This window comes from Ctenocephalides felis, unplaced genomic scaffold, assembly GCF_003426905.1.
Source record: "Ctenocephalides felis isolate EL2017-DRISC unplaced genomic scaffold, ASM342690v1 CF-g0.4_SCAFFOLD_00845, whole genome shotgun sequence".
Lineage (NCBI taxonomy): Eukaryota > Metazoa > Arthropoda > Insecta > Siphonaptera > Pulicidae > Ctenocephalides > Ctenocephalides felis.
The window spans coordinates 48,045,312-48,064,459 of NW_020536999.1; the positions used below are offsets into that span (position 1 = coordinate 48,045,312).

General features: G+C 31.5%; 1 pseudogene; it reads left to right on the forward strand.

The window, feature by feature from the left end:
- The first annotated feature begins 497 nt into the window (after positions 1-497).
- LOC113363632 lies at positions 498-5,639 on the forward strand (annotated as a pseudogene).
- Positions 5,640-19,148: the final 13,509 nt, after the last annotated feature.

The window sequence follows — 19,148 nt, forward strand, 5'->3', positions numbered from 1 at the left end:
TGTATTTTTTTATTATATTTTTCAACAGCAATCAAAAGCTTACGTATTATAAGCTGTTGGGCTGAAACTTCTCCTTCCTTCGTATTTTTTAGATGGTAATCCAATGGTTAATTCATCCATATTTGATGATTTTTGTTATTAGAATTAATCTAATAGGGCTGACTTTTTATTGGTGCAGTAATGCCGGGCAAGGGCTATTTTCACTTGGAAACATATTGCTATCTATATTTCCAAGTGAAAATCGTTGTCACTGCTGCCTGACACACAGCTGCTCGAAGTGGGTATTGAACCCGGCACCTCAGATTCAGGTCCCGTCGCTCTTAACCGCTTACCTACGGGCGAGCCCTTTATGTAAATTATTGAGATAAATTTTTGCTTATGACCTTATGATAATAGGTAATAGATCCATCACCAGATCCAGAATGGACTTTACTACGATATCTTCGGGAAAAGCTTCGATTATGCGGAACGAATTAGGCTGTGCCGAAGGAGGATGTGGCGCTTGTACTGTCATGGTGTCTAAATATGACCGAAAACGTGATAAAGTCATGTATCCTTGTTCACTTAGGCTCAAAAATTGAATTAAACTTCCAAAATTCTCATTAATGATCAAATAATTTGATTTTTCTACCAGATCATTCAGGACACAGTAAAGAGGCATGTTTTTTTCCCAATGTGTTTTGAGAGATATTATTTAATTTATGACAATACCATATATATTATTTAAATTTTTAAATATCTGTCTAAATTATATAAATACCACAAATGTTAGGCACGCTTCTATACGAAATCTCTATTTGAATAATTGCAGTAATTATTACAATTATTGACTAAAGACTTTTTTAGCTTATCCTGAATTAACCCAATAATTATGATTTTTGCTTACTATATTGTCATCATTTCTTGATAGTACTTGCAAAAAAAAACATCTTACCGTTTTTTATCTGCTAATTTTTCCTTAAATTCATGTATCAGTCATTTAGCCGTAAATCCTGCCTGGCTCCAGTTTGCTCCATGCACGCTTAGCCGTTGTCACTGTCGAAGGAATTGGCATCACCCGCACCAGACTCCATCCAGTGCAGGAGCGAATAGCCAAAGCTCACGGATCACCATGCGGGTTTTGCACACCTGGAATAGTTATTTCCATGTACGCGCTGCTTAGAAATTCATCCCTACCTTCAATGAAAGACATGGAAGTCGCTTTCCAAGGCAAATTTATGCAGGTGTACAGGATACAGACCGTATAATATAAGTAAAAACTAAAACTTTTACTAAAGAGTTTTCTGGAACCTGCTCGATGGGAGAAGAATTGCTGCAAAAATATTAAAAATGGTGTCAATGGTACATCGGATGGTACAAATGGTTGAATGGAACCAAGTGGAATCAATGGAGTCCAACGGAACCAACGGTACGAACGGATTAATGGTTCTATCAGTTCCGACGAGGTACTATTTGAACCAAGTGTTTACTCCATTAGACCCTACCCAGAGCCAATATTTCCCCCAAAGAATTACAACTCTCTGACTCACTCGACAAAGTCTCGGTAACTTTTAGGAATCCAGTAGTGACCTGGTATCGACCACCACATTATACGAATTATTAAAAATAAAGGATGAGCATAACGATGCTAAAATTATTGTTGGCAATACAGAAGTAGGCGTCGAGGTCAAGTTTAAAACATTGCGTTATTATCCGGTACTGGTGTTACCAAATCAAATTCCTGAAATGACTAATATTGAAGACCTAGAGGAGTACAATAATGGTTGGCGCCTCAGTCACTCTATGCGATATGGAAGAATATTTAAGAAATGAAATTGACACAAAACCCGAACATGAAACGAGAATATTCAAGGGCGATCGTTGAGATGTTGCAATATTTTGCTGGAAAAACAAATTAGAACGAGCAGCAGTTGGTGGCAATATATGACAGGTAGTCAAATTTCTGATTTGTGCCCAATTTCACCGCATCTGGAATTGCTCTGGAAGTGCAAAGCTTAAACGCGGACGGAAGAGGAGGCTTGTGAATATGGGGTGAAGGATTTTTCACTGGATAGATCGACGGACATTGTAGCACCTGATGAAGTTTTGATTAATATTCGAATACCCTCGCACTACAAAGATCAATTCTTTATTGCTTATAAACAATCGAAGCGTAGAGAAGATGATATATACTATTGTAAATGGGGCTTTGATATTACATTTGAACCTAGGACTACGATAGTGCAAAAGCGAATTTAGCTTATGGAGGGATGGCGCCTACGTAGCCATAGCAAAAAAAGCACAAGAGTATTTGATCGGGAAAGAGTGGAAGTGGAAATCCGATATATTAGAAGGTGTTTCGAAAGATTGATTGAGGATCTACCTTTAGCTGATAGTGCTCCTGGTGGGCACGATAAGTATCGTCTGTCGTTTGACATTAAGTTTAATTCTTTAAAGCTTTTCTGCACATCAGCCAAATTTTAGAATTAGATGTTCCAGATACCGAAAAAAGTGGTGCAAATTTTTTTAAGGCCACATTCCAAAAAGTTCGCAATTTTATGAGTTACCACCACCAGGGCAGTATCAGTTTACGACGTCAGTTCCAGTATCGGGTCATAGAAGCATGTTCGGCGTTTAAGCAGGGGCGACAGGGGAAGCTGTATATGTGATGACATACCTCGTTATGATCAGAATTATACCTTGGCTTGGTGCTCAAGTACGAAAGCCAAATGCACGTGGTAAGAATACAATCATATGATCCGAAACCTGCTTTAGATATGCCTGGGGTGCACGGATATTTCAGTGCTAAGGATCTAACAAAACATCAAAATACAGTCGGACCAATAATTCAAGATGAAGAATTATTCAGAACAGAAACAGTTACATGCCAAGGTCAAATTATAGGATGCATAGCTGCTGATGATCAATTATTAGCACAACGAGCTGCTAGAAGTGTTAAGATCGAATACGAAGAAGAAAAGCCACCTATAATAACTATCGAAGATGCTATTAAACATAATAGTTTCTTCCCAGGTTACCCTAAAAAAATTGAGAAAGGTGACATAGATAAAGCATTTGCTGAAGCTTATGGTATTGTTGAAGGGCATTGTAGAATGGGTGGACAGGAACACTTTTATCTAGAAACTCATGCTGCTCTAGCTGTTCCTAAACCAGAAGATGAAGAATTAGAATTGTTTTGTTCATCACAGCATCCGTCTGAAATTCAGGTAATTATTTAATAAAGATATGAATTATTTTTAAAGTGTGCATATTACTTGCAATCAGGCATTTAAGAATAGAATAATATTTTCAATTTGCTTATAAATTTTGTTCGGTTGAATAATAAAGCATTAATTTTTCATACATATTTTATGGATTGTTTTAAAATATAATGGATTTTAAAACCATTTAATAATAATAATGGTAAAAATCCAATTATTATTAATGTGAACTTTAATATAAATTCCGGCCGACGATATGTGTAGTTCGCCTACTTTTAAAATCATGGTTCAAACTTCAAATTTCCATCAGTTTTATTTTCGTTGTCGCATTATTTGAATAGATTATATATTACAGAAATATAGTTTATTAGATAAAACAGGAAAACATGTCTTATGAAATGCTATCTATGAGATTGTCTAATTACAGTTTGCACTGACATTCTATTACAGCACATGGTTTCACATTTGCTCGACATTCCAAGCAACCGTATTACGGTGCGGGTCAAGCGCATGGGCGGCGGATTTGGTGGTAAGGAATCAAGGGCGATGATGGTCCCTTCCTGTTTGTTTAGCCGCTTCTAAATTGCGCAGACCTGTTCGACTTATGCTTGATAGAGACGAGGACATGGCTATATCTGGCACGAGACATCCATTCCTTTGCAAATATAAAGCTTCTTATAATAAAGATGGCAAGATTACGGCGTGCGATATTAAAATTTATAATAATGGAGGTTATTCCATGGATTTGTCTTGCTCGGTAAGTTTGAAAGTACCCGTGTATTTACTAATAACCGTTCAGTTTTTCATGTGAATTATTCAGATTCATTTACCATTTTTATTATTTTTTACTACCAGGTTCTTGAACGTGCTATGTTCCATTTTGAAAATTCCTACTTCATTCCGATAGTTCGTGTCATGCCTGGGTGTGCCGTACAAATTTACCTTCTAATACAGCCTTTCGTGGCTTCGGTGGCCCCCAAGGTATGTTTGCAGGTGAACATATAGTGCGTCAGGTGGCCCATGCGTTACGCCGTGATTATATTGAGGTAATGCGCTTAAACCTCTACACTGAAAAGCAACTAACTCATTACAACCAATGCTTGGAATACTGCAGATTACAAATGTGCTGGGATGAATGTCTCAAAAACGCGAATTTTGATCGAAGGCGATCCCAAATCGCCGAATTTAACAAAACGAACCGTTGGAGAAAACGTGGTATTAGTGTTGTACCAACCAAGTTTGGTATTGCTTTCACAGCATTATTTTTAAATCAAGCTGGTGCGTTGTTACATATTTATAAAGATGGGTCCGTACTCCTTTCTCACGGTGGAACAGAAATGGGCCAAGGGTTACATACAAAGATGATACAAGTTGCTGCACGGGCTTTAGATATTTCACCAGATTTGATACATATTTCTGAAACTTCAACCGACAAAGTTCCCAATACATCAGCCACAGCTGCTAGCGCTGGATCAGATCTTAATGGGATGGCTGTTTTAGACGCTTGTAACAAAATTAACGATCGTTTATCCGTTTATAAAAAATCCATGCCCGATAAAGATTGGTTCGCTTGGATAGCACAAGCATACATGGATCGAGTAGGGCTTTCAGCAACTGGCTTCTACGCGACCCCAAATATTGGTTATGATTTTGCGACCAATTCAGGAAATCCCTTCAACTATTTTACATATGGAGTGGCTTGCAGTGAAGTAGAAATTGATTGCCTGACAGGTGACCATCAGGTGGTTCGTACAGATATCGTGATGGATTTGGGATCGAGTATCAATCCTGCGATTGATATCGGTCAAGTTGAAGGAGGTTTTATGCAAGGGTACGGATTATTCACTATCGAAGAGATGATCTATTCCCCGCAAGGTATGGTGATGTCAAGAGGACCTGGTGTTTATAAGTTGCCTGGTTTTGGAGATATTCCAACAGTGTTTAACGTATCGCTTCTGAAAGGAGCTCCGAACCCTAGGGCTGTATATTCTTCAAAGGTAATGTTATTCAATTTTCTACATATTCATTAATGGAGAAATCTAACATTATTTAATCGTTCAGGCTGTTGGAGAGCCTCCTCTATTTTTGGCGTCTTCCATATTCTTTGCCATAAAAGAAGCTATTTCAGCTGCTCGGAGTGATTCTGGTTTGAACGAATATTTCTATTTAGAATCTCCTGCAACTGCAGCAAGAATACGCATGGCTTGTCAAGATAACATAACTCGCAAGGTACCAATTTTTCTAACGCTATGGATTTTTATAATTTATTCAAGGTTTTTATTAATAATATCCTATATTTTTTTAATAGTTTGTAGCAGCAAAGGAAGGTTCGTTTACACCTTGGAACGTTGTGCCATAAATATAAAAGTAACAAATATTTAATTTTTATTTAGAACGTAGTATATACGTAGTCAAATACATTACCAATTTAATTTAATTATTAGAGTATTGATATTATGATAGATTTATTTAGACCATGTGCATTTTCACATGGAAGCCATATTATATGTGATTATGATAATTTTATATGTAATATATATTTATAATTATAGATTTTTTCAAATTGATATTAAATAGTACGTTTTTTATATATTAAATACAAATACACAAGTTACCTTCTAAAATAAAATGCTATACTTGAAAATTAGAAATTTATTTCTTCTGAAAATGAAACATTAAACGGTCACGATCATTGCTAATGAGGGAAAAGGAAATCAGGTACACAGTTTTGAACATTTCACACCCTATTAATTTTTCGGCCAACTCTTCTAGTCGATTCTGATCTCACGCTGGGAGTTAAAATTCCACAGAATTTTTCGAATTGAATTATTTCGACTTGTTTATTTTTATGACGTTCCATAAATTCTATAGCGGCTGTGTAAAAAAAAGTTTACATATTACTTTACTTAAAAACGACAAATTTCATTCCCCTTTATATTACCTTTCAACCTAAATTTATAAGTAATTTTTCCTTTGATTATGTACTGGGCAATTGTTTTACTATGTTGCATGTTAAGTTTGTTAGCTACAGACTTCTGGGCGAGTTCTTTCAGGAGCGCTTCTTCTTTAAATGTTAAATCTTTGTTGCTCTGAAAGTCAAATTAGAAATTTTGTTCAAAGATGTTAAAAATCTTGAATTAAAGTAAACTAAAATATATTACAGTTTTTGTTATTTCTTTTCTAAGCGCCATGAACGTGTTGAAAACTTTATGGGAATCCAATCCTGAATGTTTTAATCGTTCATCGAGTTTCTAAAAAATGATAAGCATATAATAAGAATATACAAATTCAAATTATGATTTAAAGTGATTATTCACCTCATACGAAGACATAGCTTTTCTTGAAACTTGTCCGGTTTCCATAAATGTAATCAGATTTAAAAAACTATCAAGAATTCCATCATTTTCGATTCTTCGGTTTACAATTGCTTCCACCAACCTGAGAAAATATTGTTTGACGTGGGGAAAACATCTCGTCTAAAATCAAAGTAAAAACTTGATAATAGATTGCACAATACAAGTAACTTGTATTTTTAGACCACCATATTATTTTATTTAAAGAATGAGAAATAATGATTTCATAAAATGTTCATAATTTTTTTAAATAAACAATCGAACATTTTGAATTGTTTTTTAAATCTTTTTAAATGTAAATGAAACGACATTGCTCAAGTATATATATATTATACCCATAAATGAACATGATTATACCGAATACAATTGATAACATTGTATTCGGTAAGAACAATTGATAACATTGAGTATTCCATAAGAATTTTTGAAATTTTCAATATCAGACTTGACTATTTGTAGGTTTATGTTCGATTTTATTACTTTTCTTTCATTTAAAAATCAACGTCTCTGTTAAAATAATATATAATATTGTGCTTAGTCACTTATTGTCAGTAAGCAATTGTAAGAACTATATGCAATTGATAAAAGTAGACTATATGTCCAGAAGTTTTTTTTATACAATTTAAATAAATTGTTAAAAAGTAAATTATTTATGATTTAGTGAATTAATATATTGAAATTGTTTACCTCATCCGACAAACGTAGAATCAATTGTCCTTGAACTGGTGTTAAAACTTTGGTCCATACCATAGCCTAAAAATATTACAAAAAATAAAAAATGTATTAGTTAGTACAAATGAATACACTTTAAAAAGATAATAATATTGAGTGTGTATAACTTTTTGGAAAAAGATGAATATACAAGTGTATTATATAATAAAATAATCTAAATATAATTATATAATTATATACAACATAGTTACAAAATAACAAAATATTAAATAAAGAACAAGTATTAGAGATTGTTGGGAATCCATCAACGTTAAACATATATATTATATTTCTTTCATTTGTAACAATGTTGATTTTTTTTTAAAAAAATTATTAGTGTGTCTTATATTTAAAATAATTATATACGATTGTATCAGAAATAAGAAAAATACTAACTGATATTTTTTAAAATTAATCTGTCAATGATAAAAAGTAAAATCATTCAATATTTGAAATAGTTAAACAAAAAAATCGTTTGTATTTAATAGTTTCCGAAGTAGGTAGAATTTCATATCCTCTACACGTCGGTTATGGAAATTTTTGATAAAAAACAGAAGCTTATTTATTTATTTATTTATTTATTTATTTAAATATATAGCCCACAGATTTCTCCAAGAGGACTCAAAAATACAATTATTTGACATAATGAATAACAATTAAAATATACACAAAATTACAATATATAGTTAGTAACATAAAATGCTAAGATAAAATTTCATATAATGCAGAATGTAACAATAATATTTATAAACAGAAAATAATGAGATATTTGAAAGAAAATAAAAAGATTAACTTGTGCAGATGGAGATTATTTGATTAGGTGATGTGTTGTGAATGTCTATTTCATTATTAATTAAGTTAAAGTTAGAGGACATTAGTAAAATTGGCGAATTTAAGAGAGAATTAGATTTAGGGGTGGGATAATTGAAAAATAATTGTGAACGCGAAGATAGCCTTGGAACATTAAAGGATAGTTGATTGAGAATAGGAGGACAGTCTATAGAATTATTACAAAGCTTAAATAAGAACATAATTGTACAGATAAATCGACGTGAGGCAAGGGAAGGAATACCAAATTCTTTTAGTAAAGTGTTGTGGTCAAAGCCACGTTCAGGGTAAATTTTATATGTTTTATAATAAAGGTATTTCAGAAATTTTCGCTGAACCTAAGTACCCTTTATAAGTTCAGAGAAATAAAATCATAAATAATATTAGACATTCAGAAAAATGTTTTGATTTAAATATTTACCTCATTCAAAGCTGCCCGGACATAGTGGCAGAAGACATAATCTCGATTCATTTTATAGCAATCGTCAACTGTATGTCCAAGAACAAAGAAAAATTCCGACAGCTTCATATTCAATTGTAATTCAATTAACTTCTCTTCTACATCGTCTGGATCTGCTTCAAAGCTCTCCACATTCAAAGTACCAAAGTCGAAACAATGTTTAAACTGTGCTACTGTGATATCTGGAATTGCCTGAAAAAATAATAGAAAAAAATTGAAGATTTATAAATATATGTAAATGATTTTATAAAAATTATTAACTGTTTGTTTGTATCTTGCGCATTTCTCATCTAGTTCGGAGGAGGTAAGGGACAATTCGCCATCTTTTAATACATCAATTGTATCAACTTTAATTTCAGTTGATTTTCTAGTTTCAACTGCTTTCATTGCATCGTTAGTTTCTGGTAAAACACTGGGGTCTGGTAGTTGCTCATCAACTGAAGCTGGCGAAATAATGGATTCCCTGAAAGGTAACAAAATACTAAATATTTTAAACATAATTTACATGTATAGCCATATATATATATATATATATATATATTATATATATATTTGTATGTGTGTATATGTAAAAATTGGACTAGCCTTTCCAAGTCTGATTCGTCATCAGGTATTTCCAAATCACCGGAACTCCACAAACCTGGAAAAAGTTTTGATGCCCTGGAAATTGAAGAACAATATTTCAGTTTATATTATTAACTAATTTTCAATTTGATACAGAAAAACTTTTCTAAATAATTTCAAGCACGTTTGAAAGTAAATATTAGTTACTTGAAGTTATTTTTTCGTTACTAAGTATAGATTAGTCAAAATCAAATAACTGAACAATTATTTTTACAAATTAGCTACATCTTTTTAAGAAAATATATTCGTTATGAATCGTAAAATTGGTGATATAATGCAGATGTGATACTTATAATTTAATCAATAATCGTTTAACTAAACAAATTATTCTGAACCTTTGATATCTCAATTTATCTGGAATAACTTTAGTGGACAGGCCATCAAATTCAGATTCTTGTTCGACATCAGGAAATGATACTGTAGCCGGAGAAACTCTAGAAATAAATTTCTAAATTGAATAAATCAATGTCAAAATCAATATAATCTAATAATCAATCAATTGAAAATGTATTTTTCAATATTTCAGATTATTAAATGTAAGGCTACTACTTGGTATCCTTTGATTCTTCAAATTGAACTTCTTTTTGTTCAATTTCATTTATTGAGTCTTCCGTTTCTGCAGATTCTGCTTGAGGTTCGGGGTTTGCTACGGATCTTGAATTTAAGAAAAAAATATAAGAAATAAATTTTTAATGGTTTAACAAATTTATTATATTGTATACTGACTCCATATCGAAGTCCACAATTGAACCTTCAGGATCCATTTGTATGCCCACGTCATGGCTATGAGATTCCTTAACTGTCTCTATATTTTTTTCTGCTTCTATGGAAGTTGAGGATCGGTGACTCCTGAAAATGTTTATTTAATTGAAGTTAACAAAATGGTTTACATATTCAACTCAATCTATGTTGAAAAATACTTTATAGATCCGTTTTCATCCAAGTCTGGCGGTTCTGATTGAACACCAACTTCTGCTTTGTGCTCACCGACATAACAATTGAATGGGCATGTTTTTCCTAAAGACTTACTGCTTGTTTTGAATTCAACCTGATGATTTTCATCTTTACAAATCGTTTCTTTCTCTTGTTCCTTTTCGGACGATATTAGCGCTGGATTTAAAGTGAGATCGTTTATAATTTTGTCCATATATCTGGTAGTTTTTCTTCTATCCAATGACTTATTTTTACTTTCGTTACTTGGTTTGCAAGATACACGCCGTAACTTTGGTTTCTTGGGTGTATTTGTGATTTCTTTATCCATTGTAAACTAGAATAATTTTTGTAATCTGAATTGCAGGCTATACGCCCGTAGGATTATTTATATTTGGATTAATTCGTAGTTGAAATGGGGACTTTAGTATTTTCATAATCTGCACTAAAGTAAAATAAACTAAACTAAAATACTAAAGTCCACATTTCAACTACGAATATGTAGAAAATAATAGAGATTTGTTATACGTTTAATAAAACCATCGTATCAAATACTACTGGTTAAAGTTTACTAATTTTTGCAATTGATGTCGTTGCACTGGACCAGTGAAACGGCTATTTAAATACATGATTTTAAGCGATTTGTTAAGAAATGTAATTAATGCTTGTTATATATCTACTTTTTTCTTTTGTTGGATTGCATATTAAAATATTGTAAAGATCTAGAAAATAATTAACACAATTCCTGAAATGTATTTATTACATTCGTACCTTATTCATAGTATATTCCTCACTTTCAGGCTTTGACACGTATTGTGCAGTTTGTTCTTCATTTTTCATTCTTACAGGTGTAGTAAAAGCACATACAGGTTTCAGTTCAATATGAGAAGGACATGCGGCGATAACTTTTGTATCCGCTTCTGAATGCTCTACATAATTTGATAATGAATTATTCTGCTTTGCGGCCAATATAACTTTACATTCATGATTTATGCGATCCTCATCTACTATTATTGAAAAATCGTCGCATTCCAAAACTTTGGAGTTAGCATTGAAAGATTTGAGAGCTTTTGGATAAATGTGATGTGGTGATTGTGCTGGCAACGGCATTGTACATTGCATAACTAATACGTTAGTTATGGGGTTATTAAATGATTTATCAAGCGATATGCTATTTTCTAAACATCCAAAACTACTATTATCTTCACAGGTTTGCGGACTAGTCTCCTCATTGCTCTGTTCGGTTTTTGAGTCATCAATAGTACTTGCTGGTTTGATAACATTAGTCTCTTTTTTGTCTACATTTGTGTTCATCAAGGAGTCATCTGATGAAATACCTTTATCAATTTGAGTAGATAACTTTGAATCATCTGGAGTATAATCAATTACATATTGCTCTGTTTCATTTTCCGTTATATCATGTTCCAGAAGTCCTGTATGTTGTATTCGGCGATTTATTTCGATATCATTGTCTTTACATCGAATTTTATCACCACAATTGAAACTGTTGAATTCATTTTGCATAAGATTTGCACAATTTTGAATAGCCATTTCTGATGCGGGAAAAAGTACTAGATCAAGAGATGAGCCTTTAAGAGATGACTGGTTATGGGCATTATCGCCAATTAATTCGTTATATTTCTCCCTTATAGGATCGGCTGAATGATTACACTCATTGACGAGTCCATTCTGATACGGATAGTCTTCTGTGGCATCACTCACGATATTTGAATCGTATTCAGCATAAGAAAAAGAAGATTGACAACATTCATCTTGCATTTTTACTATATGTTTCTTACGCAAACGAACTTTGCAGTTTACTATTTTAGTTCTGCCGAATTCATTATTGCTAAAGTTGCCGGAAGTGCTGATTTCATTCATATTATCAGTTTTGCTGGATTCTTTGTTAATTTTATACTTTTTATTCTTTTTTGACCCTTTGTTGGAGTATGTCAATGCTATAATTTGTTCGGATGCATTTCCGTCAAACATATGTTGCAACAATGTGTTCATAATCGGTTTAGATTCTAAAATTTCTTCATCGCCAATGTTTGCGCTCATAAAATCGTTTACATCCCCAATTTTTTCTTCTTCTCTAAAGTGCGGTGGATTATAATATTTTGTATGAAGCGGTGTTTTTTTGCGCAAGCAAATTTGAAAATTATTTTCAACTGCATTATTAGTGCTAACTGCAGCTTGAGCTTTCATATCGCCATCGACTATAGTACTAACGTTGCTATTCTTTTCAACGAAAGATTCTACGTCAGTTTTATCTTTTTTATGTTTCTTTTTAGCTGAACCTCTTTCTTTTTTACTTTTATCTTTTTCGGGTGTTTTGCAAAAACTGCTTGTTCATCGGACGGAGTAGAATCAGACTTTTTAGAACTACGTTTACGTTTTTCATTATGTTTATCTTTTAGTATTTTATTTCGAAAGTCTTCGTCGTTCAACAAACGGGCCACTTGAACCAACTGCCTAGCGCATATTAAGGAAGAATCGCGGTGCCTGTGCTTGTGCTTTTTGCTGCGTTTAGGACACTCTTCATCAAGATATGGCCCATTGATAGATTTAACAGCGCTTGAGATAACAGAAAATGAATCCGTGTCTCTCTCGCAATACTTTTCCTTGAATTCTTCATAAGGTTTTGCTAAATCAGTAACACACAGAGATAAAACGCCTGGTTTGCGATCTGGTTTCTGGCAACTTCTTTTGTGTTTAACGCGTTTCCTCTCACTTTTTACAGTGTCTTCGGAGCTGTGTTCACGAGATGGCTTTTCTATAGTGCAGCTGATCATGTTTATTGATGATGCTGAGTGAATTTTTTCTTTTTTGACAAGATGACTGTGTTTGGGCCTAATTTTATGTTGACGCTGAGAACTCGAAAATTGTCTTGTTTTTTTGTCTTCGTTCAATTTGCAATCTTCAATTTTTAGCAATGATGAATTAGAGTTTTCTATTTCAGTAGAAAATTGGTCGACTGATTCTTGTAATCTTGGTTTTTGAATACAGAGTTTAATTCCATCCTCAGCTGTTTTATACCTTATATCCATGCTGGGAAAATTGTAACATTAATACATAATTAATTAAATAATATATCAATCAATCAATCAAATTTTCGGTAATTCGAAGAAACGTTGCTGCAGAAATCTCTGCTCAGAAATTATAGTTGAAATTATAATTTTTAAATTTTCAATAAATCTTTTTTCTATATATTTAAATATCAACTTAAAAGAAAATATACTTAGGTCACTCGTTTGCACTTGCAAAATCAATTCACATGGTTATAGCGTTGATAGTTAATACAAACCCTTAAAATATCATAGGTCTACAGAAAGTTAGTTCTCTAAAATTTTATAAGCAAGTTTTATTTGTTATTCAGGAATACTATTTGAGAAGAGTTTTAGTACTACTAATATTTAGCAATTTCATAATCCCTGTATCTAAAGGGAAATTTTCTGTAGGCTCTTATGCGACACTATGATTAAAGTACCGAAAATATTAAATTAGTTGAAAACGTATTTAGAGTACCGATTTCAAAATAATAAAATTATCAAATTATAGACGACATACACCATGCTTGGAAATTAGTTCTGAAAGTGGTATTTATATATAATACTTAGTAAAAATACTCTTTACCTAAAAAAATCGCATTGTATACGACATACACCATCCTTGGAGCCATTTGGGATGCGAATTCTTCTTAAATCAGCTGGAAAATGTTCAAAAGTTTCATTACGTATGATTGTTGTATCCGTAAACATTTTTGGCTACATCCAGTCTAGCCCCCTTTTGCACCAAAAGATTAATATTGTACGATAGCATTTTATCAACCTGTTAAAGGCATGACCGCCCCGAATTTTGATGAAAGTTATTTTTACTGTATGAAATCGTTAGAATTTTGACATTTTTAAAATATCAAAAACAAAAGGTTGACAAGAATCGTAGCATTCGTGTCATTTATTTCTGTGATATCGTTCTTTCAAGGGACCGATTAATTGTATGAGTGATATGTAATTGTGCACATAAGAAAAAAATTGTATTATTTATTATAACTTACATTCATATTGTTGATGATATTAATTTTTATATTAGTTTGAATTTTAGCTTTAATCAAATGAAAAGTGCCCACTTAATTATGAATTGGAAAAATAAAAAAATGAAACTTTTTACTGAAAGTATTCAATTTTAATTTAATTTATATTAATTAATAATTAGAACAATATTGCATTAAGGTGTGGCTTTTTGTTATTATTGTACTAGTATGCCGTTATTAGCTAGAAATAATGACGTTGTTAAAAAACGTCGATGTACTACTTATAATTAAAACCTGTTCAGGAAAATATTCTATAAATATTTACAAGTTTTGTTCAATTTTTTTTACCTGGATGAGAAGTCTATGTTTTAGCCAGAAAATTCATTTTGATAATTTTATGTTTTCCCGACGTTTCAAGTCACTCTGAATCTTTTAACCACAAATTTGGAGCACGATAACCACTAAATAATCCAGCAGACTTATAAAGAACTTGCAAAGTTTCTTGAGTGCGGTACAATGCACTAGAATTCTCTTATAAAACCTATTAAAAAAATCAATTTTGAACATTATTTCAACATCAAGAATTTATCAAAGATGGTATTTTCCACGAAAAAAGCCTTTATTTTGGAGAAAAAAAATTTGGAGACCAAGTCCAAGTCGTTTCGTTAAAATTTGCAGAAAACTAATTTTTTTATCCAATAGAAACCATACCTTTAAAATGAATTCTGATGTCCCGTTCATTGAACAAAAAATAAGGATCAAATTTTGAAAAACCTATCAGGGAGGGTTTTAGAGGGTGAGCCACGTTTAGAGGGCATGGGTGGATCGGCCTTTCAAAGTTAGTGGGGGTTGCTCATATATTCGAACGCGATTGGGGCACTCAAAATGGAATTTTTCAAATTTTAACCCTTATTTTTGGGTCAAAACACGGGACCTCAGAAATCTTTTTAAAGGTATGGTTTCTTCAGCAAAGCATCTTATTTTGAACTCTAGTATCCATACAAATAGACCCATACAAATCGACCCGCTCTAATATATATATTATATAGTCTAAACATGCATGACAATTATAATTGATATAACTTACTTTAGAAAAAATCTTCTTCAAGTTTAAATCGCGCGCCCAAAAATCGTATTGAGAAAATGTTGTTTCCTTTCGAAACCAATTAGAAAATATAGAAATATTATTTCTATAAATTTAAATAAATAATAATAATTAAAATAATAATAATTAAAATATTCAATTTCAATAAATCGTCTAATTACAAGCGATTATTATGATTTCTTTAAAACATTAGTGCCAATTATTATAAATAGGAAATAAGGAGAATTTGACAATGTAAATTGTAAAGACCATGTTCTAATTTAAATTAGAATATATTTTAACTTCCCTTAGGGAGGTATAGTAATCGCAAAAAAATCGAAAATGAAAATTTTTATATATCTTTACGTTTTAGAGGTTTCTGAGCATTTTGGCATACCTTAGAAAAAATGGATGTATGTGTGTGTGTTTGTGTGGGTAATGTGTGTATGTGTGTGTGTGTACGGATACAAATTTTCGTCGACGATTTCGGGAACACGGTTCAACCGATTTCAATTATTCAAAAAACATTTGATTGGTATTGATAAGAAGACGTGCTGATTAGTTTTTGGCATAGACAGGTCTAGCCGTTTCAAAGATACGGGGCAAAAAGTGCCAAAAACGCAGTTTTCAGTTTTTGAGAGAACGGACCGTCTGATTTTAATAATTCAAAAAACATTTTACTTGTATTGACAAGATGAAAAACTGATTAAATTTTTGGGATGGCAGTTTGCCTTCAGGCACGATGCCATGCACCACTAGTTAATAAATAAATGTTAATAAATACAGAATAAAATCAAGAAAAACTTCGCACCATCTTCATATTTTCATCACAAGAGAACACGAACTTCATCTTGGATACGAACCAATGATAAATGTCAAAATCAAAATACTAAATATTTAAAATATTAAAGTTTTGAATAGTTTGTAAAACATATTTCGTGTGTTATTAATAATTACTTAATATCAATTCGTTTAAATAATATGTTAATTAGCAATAATTTTCGCGATTATTAAAATGATTAACTAAATACATTTTAACTATCTTAGACATAATTTTTAAATAATTAAATGCTAGTCAAATGTCATCTAGTTTCAAATAGCTCTTATTTAAATTTTTAATAAATAAAGCTTTTTTGTGGAAAATACAAGCTTTGATAAATATGAAGTCAAAACAATGTTTATTTATAGATAGTTTATTTTTAGTGAAACCCCACTTTGGAATGTCAATAATTTTCTAAAATGTGATATAGAAATGTAGATCTAAAATAAATCATAATGTGTATGATATATGTACGTATATATATTTTTTGATATTATATATAATATTATATATATATATAATATATATAGATATAAATTTATTAATTTCTTGTAATTCATTTTATTAGAAAAGCATGTGCACAATTACATGATCAGTTTCCTTTATTCATCTGAAGATATTATGAATAAAATGTTGGATATGGAGGCCCCACATAGGATTCTGATTGGGGTACAAAGGATCATTTGAGAGAGACTTGCAACAGCAGATTGATCAATGCATTTTAGTTATTTAGAAAACTGATGATTGTCCACAAAAAAAAATGAACAACGACAGAAACTTGAGGGTAAGTTCAATGTTATTCTTATATACTTACGATTAAAATCGGTTTCTCTAGTTTTCACAACATCCTATGCAAAACGTTTTAGTTAAAAATTTCAAGAGCGAGACTTAATTATGTCTTACTCATTATAAAACATCATATTTTATTACTCACTTTTATTATATAAATTGATTGTTTTATTAGGTTTTATAAGAGAATCTTGTGCATTGTACCACACTCAAGGAAAGTTTGTATTAAGAGAAACTTTGCAAGTTCTTCATAAGTCTGCTGGATTACAAAACTTTAGTGGTATCGTGCTGCGCTTGCCTGGAATGCAATCGCTCGATATGCAGCTAATTTACTTACACAACCATGGAGAAAGGAATATAAAGAAATTAAGGTTATTTCAGTTATATTAGGCATTAATGATTTTGCTTTGTAGATCTCTTAATGTATCCTAAATCTTATAATTACATGATAATAATTTTGATTGGTTAATAACATTATATTTGATTTATTGGAGCTCTTTTTGAATTATCAGTTGTATTGGGGGTTTTATAAACATGAAATTGAGGAAAATCTTGTTGGTGCTGAAATTATATTTGAAGCAATGGGTTATAAAACGTGTGGATGGAAGCACTCTTTTATTGAAGGGGCCCATTTGCCCAGATCAAGTTCCATGTTAGTCGAGATTCTTTGTGGCATTTGTAGAGTGTGAGGTAAAAACTATAATTAACTAATAGGTATTAATTCTATAATCAATATTTTAATTTTTTTTTTGTTTCAAGATCTTAAAAAATATTTGGGAAAAAGTCTTATCTGCAGTATGTAATATTAAATGGTTAGAAGCATTACAATTTAGGGAAGTGCATATTGGAGGTCCGGAACAGGCTAGTAAAGCCTTGTGTACAGGCATAATGAAAACAACTATCAACAATGTAAACAGAAAATAATTGTAATTCTTATGCTGCTGTAAATGGTAATAATGAAAAAAAAATCATTTAATGATTACATATTTGTTTATTATTCCTTAAATATTTATAGATGTACAATATCAGCATTATTCACATCTATATAACAGAAACATGTCAAATGTTATGACCTCTGATTTGCCTGGACAGTGCTTATATGGACAGTTTGTTCCACAAAATCCATATGGTTTGAACTGCTATGGTCACCCACCTGCGTATGCGATACAATTCCTGTTAATATTGCAAATGCTGTTCCAATACCATTTCAAAATGGCATGCCGAATTATATGATGCAAATTATATAATCCCACAGCTAAAATTTTGTTAGGTATGGTTATAACAATGAAGCTGTTTTCAAAATCTTAATGACTACACTGGCAAGCTCATGTTGCAACTGGTCAGTTAATTGAAGTCGATGGTGGCCAAAATGTAAGTCGATTGAAGCTAATTTATTTATTTTATCAATTTGACATCAATTACAACATCCTATATTTATCTTTTTATGTTTTAAACTAATTTAACATAATTTTATTATTAGTAAGATTAGATAGTTGTGTAGTGAGAAGATATTAATTGTTTTAAAATGTTTTTATTCTATTTTCTAAAAAAAATAATGATATTTTTATTTAAATCTTTAAGATGATGCCACAGTTGTCACAACAATCTTATAAGTATGATGAAGTGGATTCTAACTCGTACAAATCAAACCTTCCACAACAATTTACTAACAAAGTTGAAAAATTAATAACAATAAAGATTGTTTAAAACTGATGAGAGCTTTGAGACTTGGGATTATGTATATAGAGATTTAGAAAAACAAGGATATAGCAAAGATCTTGGTGACAGAGAAAATGTTTTGGAAAAGAAAATGCAGAATAATAGTTCATCAAATATCACCAAGTTAGAATATTCACTGCAATCAACTAAACCTGCAAAAACCAAGCAAAGATAATGAAGTAATCGTGACTAATAAAATTAATAACAACAAATCAAAAACTGAAGTATACAAAAAAAAATAAAGCATCACAATAAAAGTTCTGAAAAATTAGAAATATCGAAACCATTATCAAAAAAATCAGGTATATTCTAGAATCCATTATATTCAAAGCTCTATAAATATAATTTTAATATATTACAGAATTTTGGCAGTGCATTACATGTACATTTAATAACTCGATCGGTAAAGATATATGTGAGATGTGTGGAGAAATCAAGGAAGGTGGTGGATCAGAAATTCAACCTTTAACAAGTGGTGGAAAGGAGTGTTCTAAATGCACTTTAGTAAATGAAAAGGATACAAAAATTTGTTGTGCTTGTGGTGCAAGTTTATTGGATTCTCCCACATACAGAAATATATAATTCAGGCTAATCCAA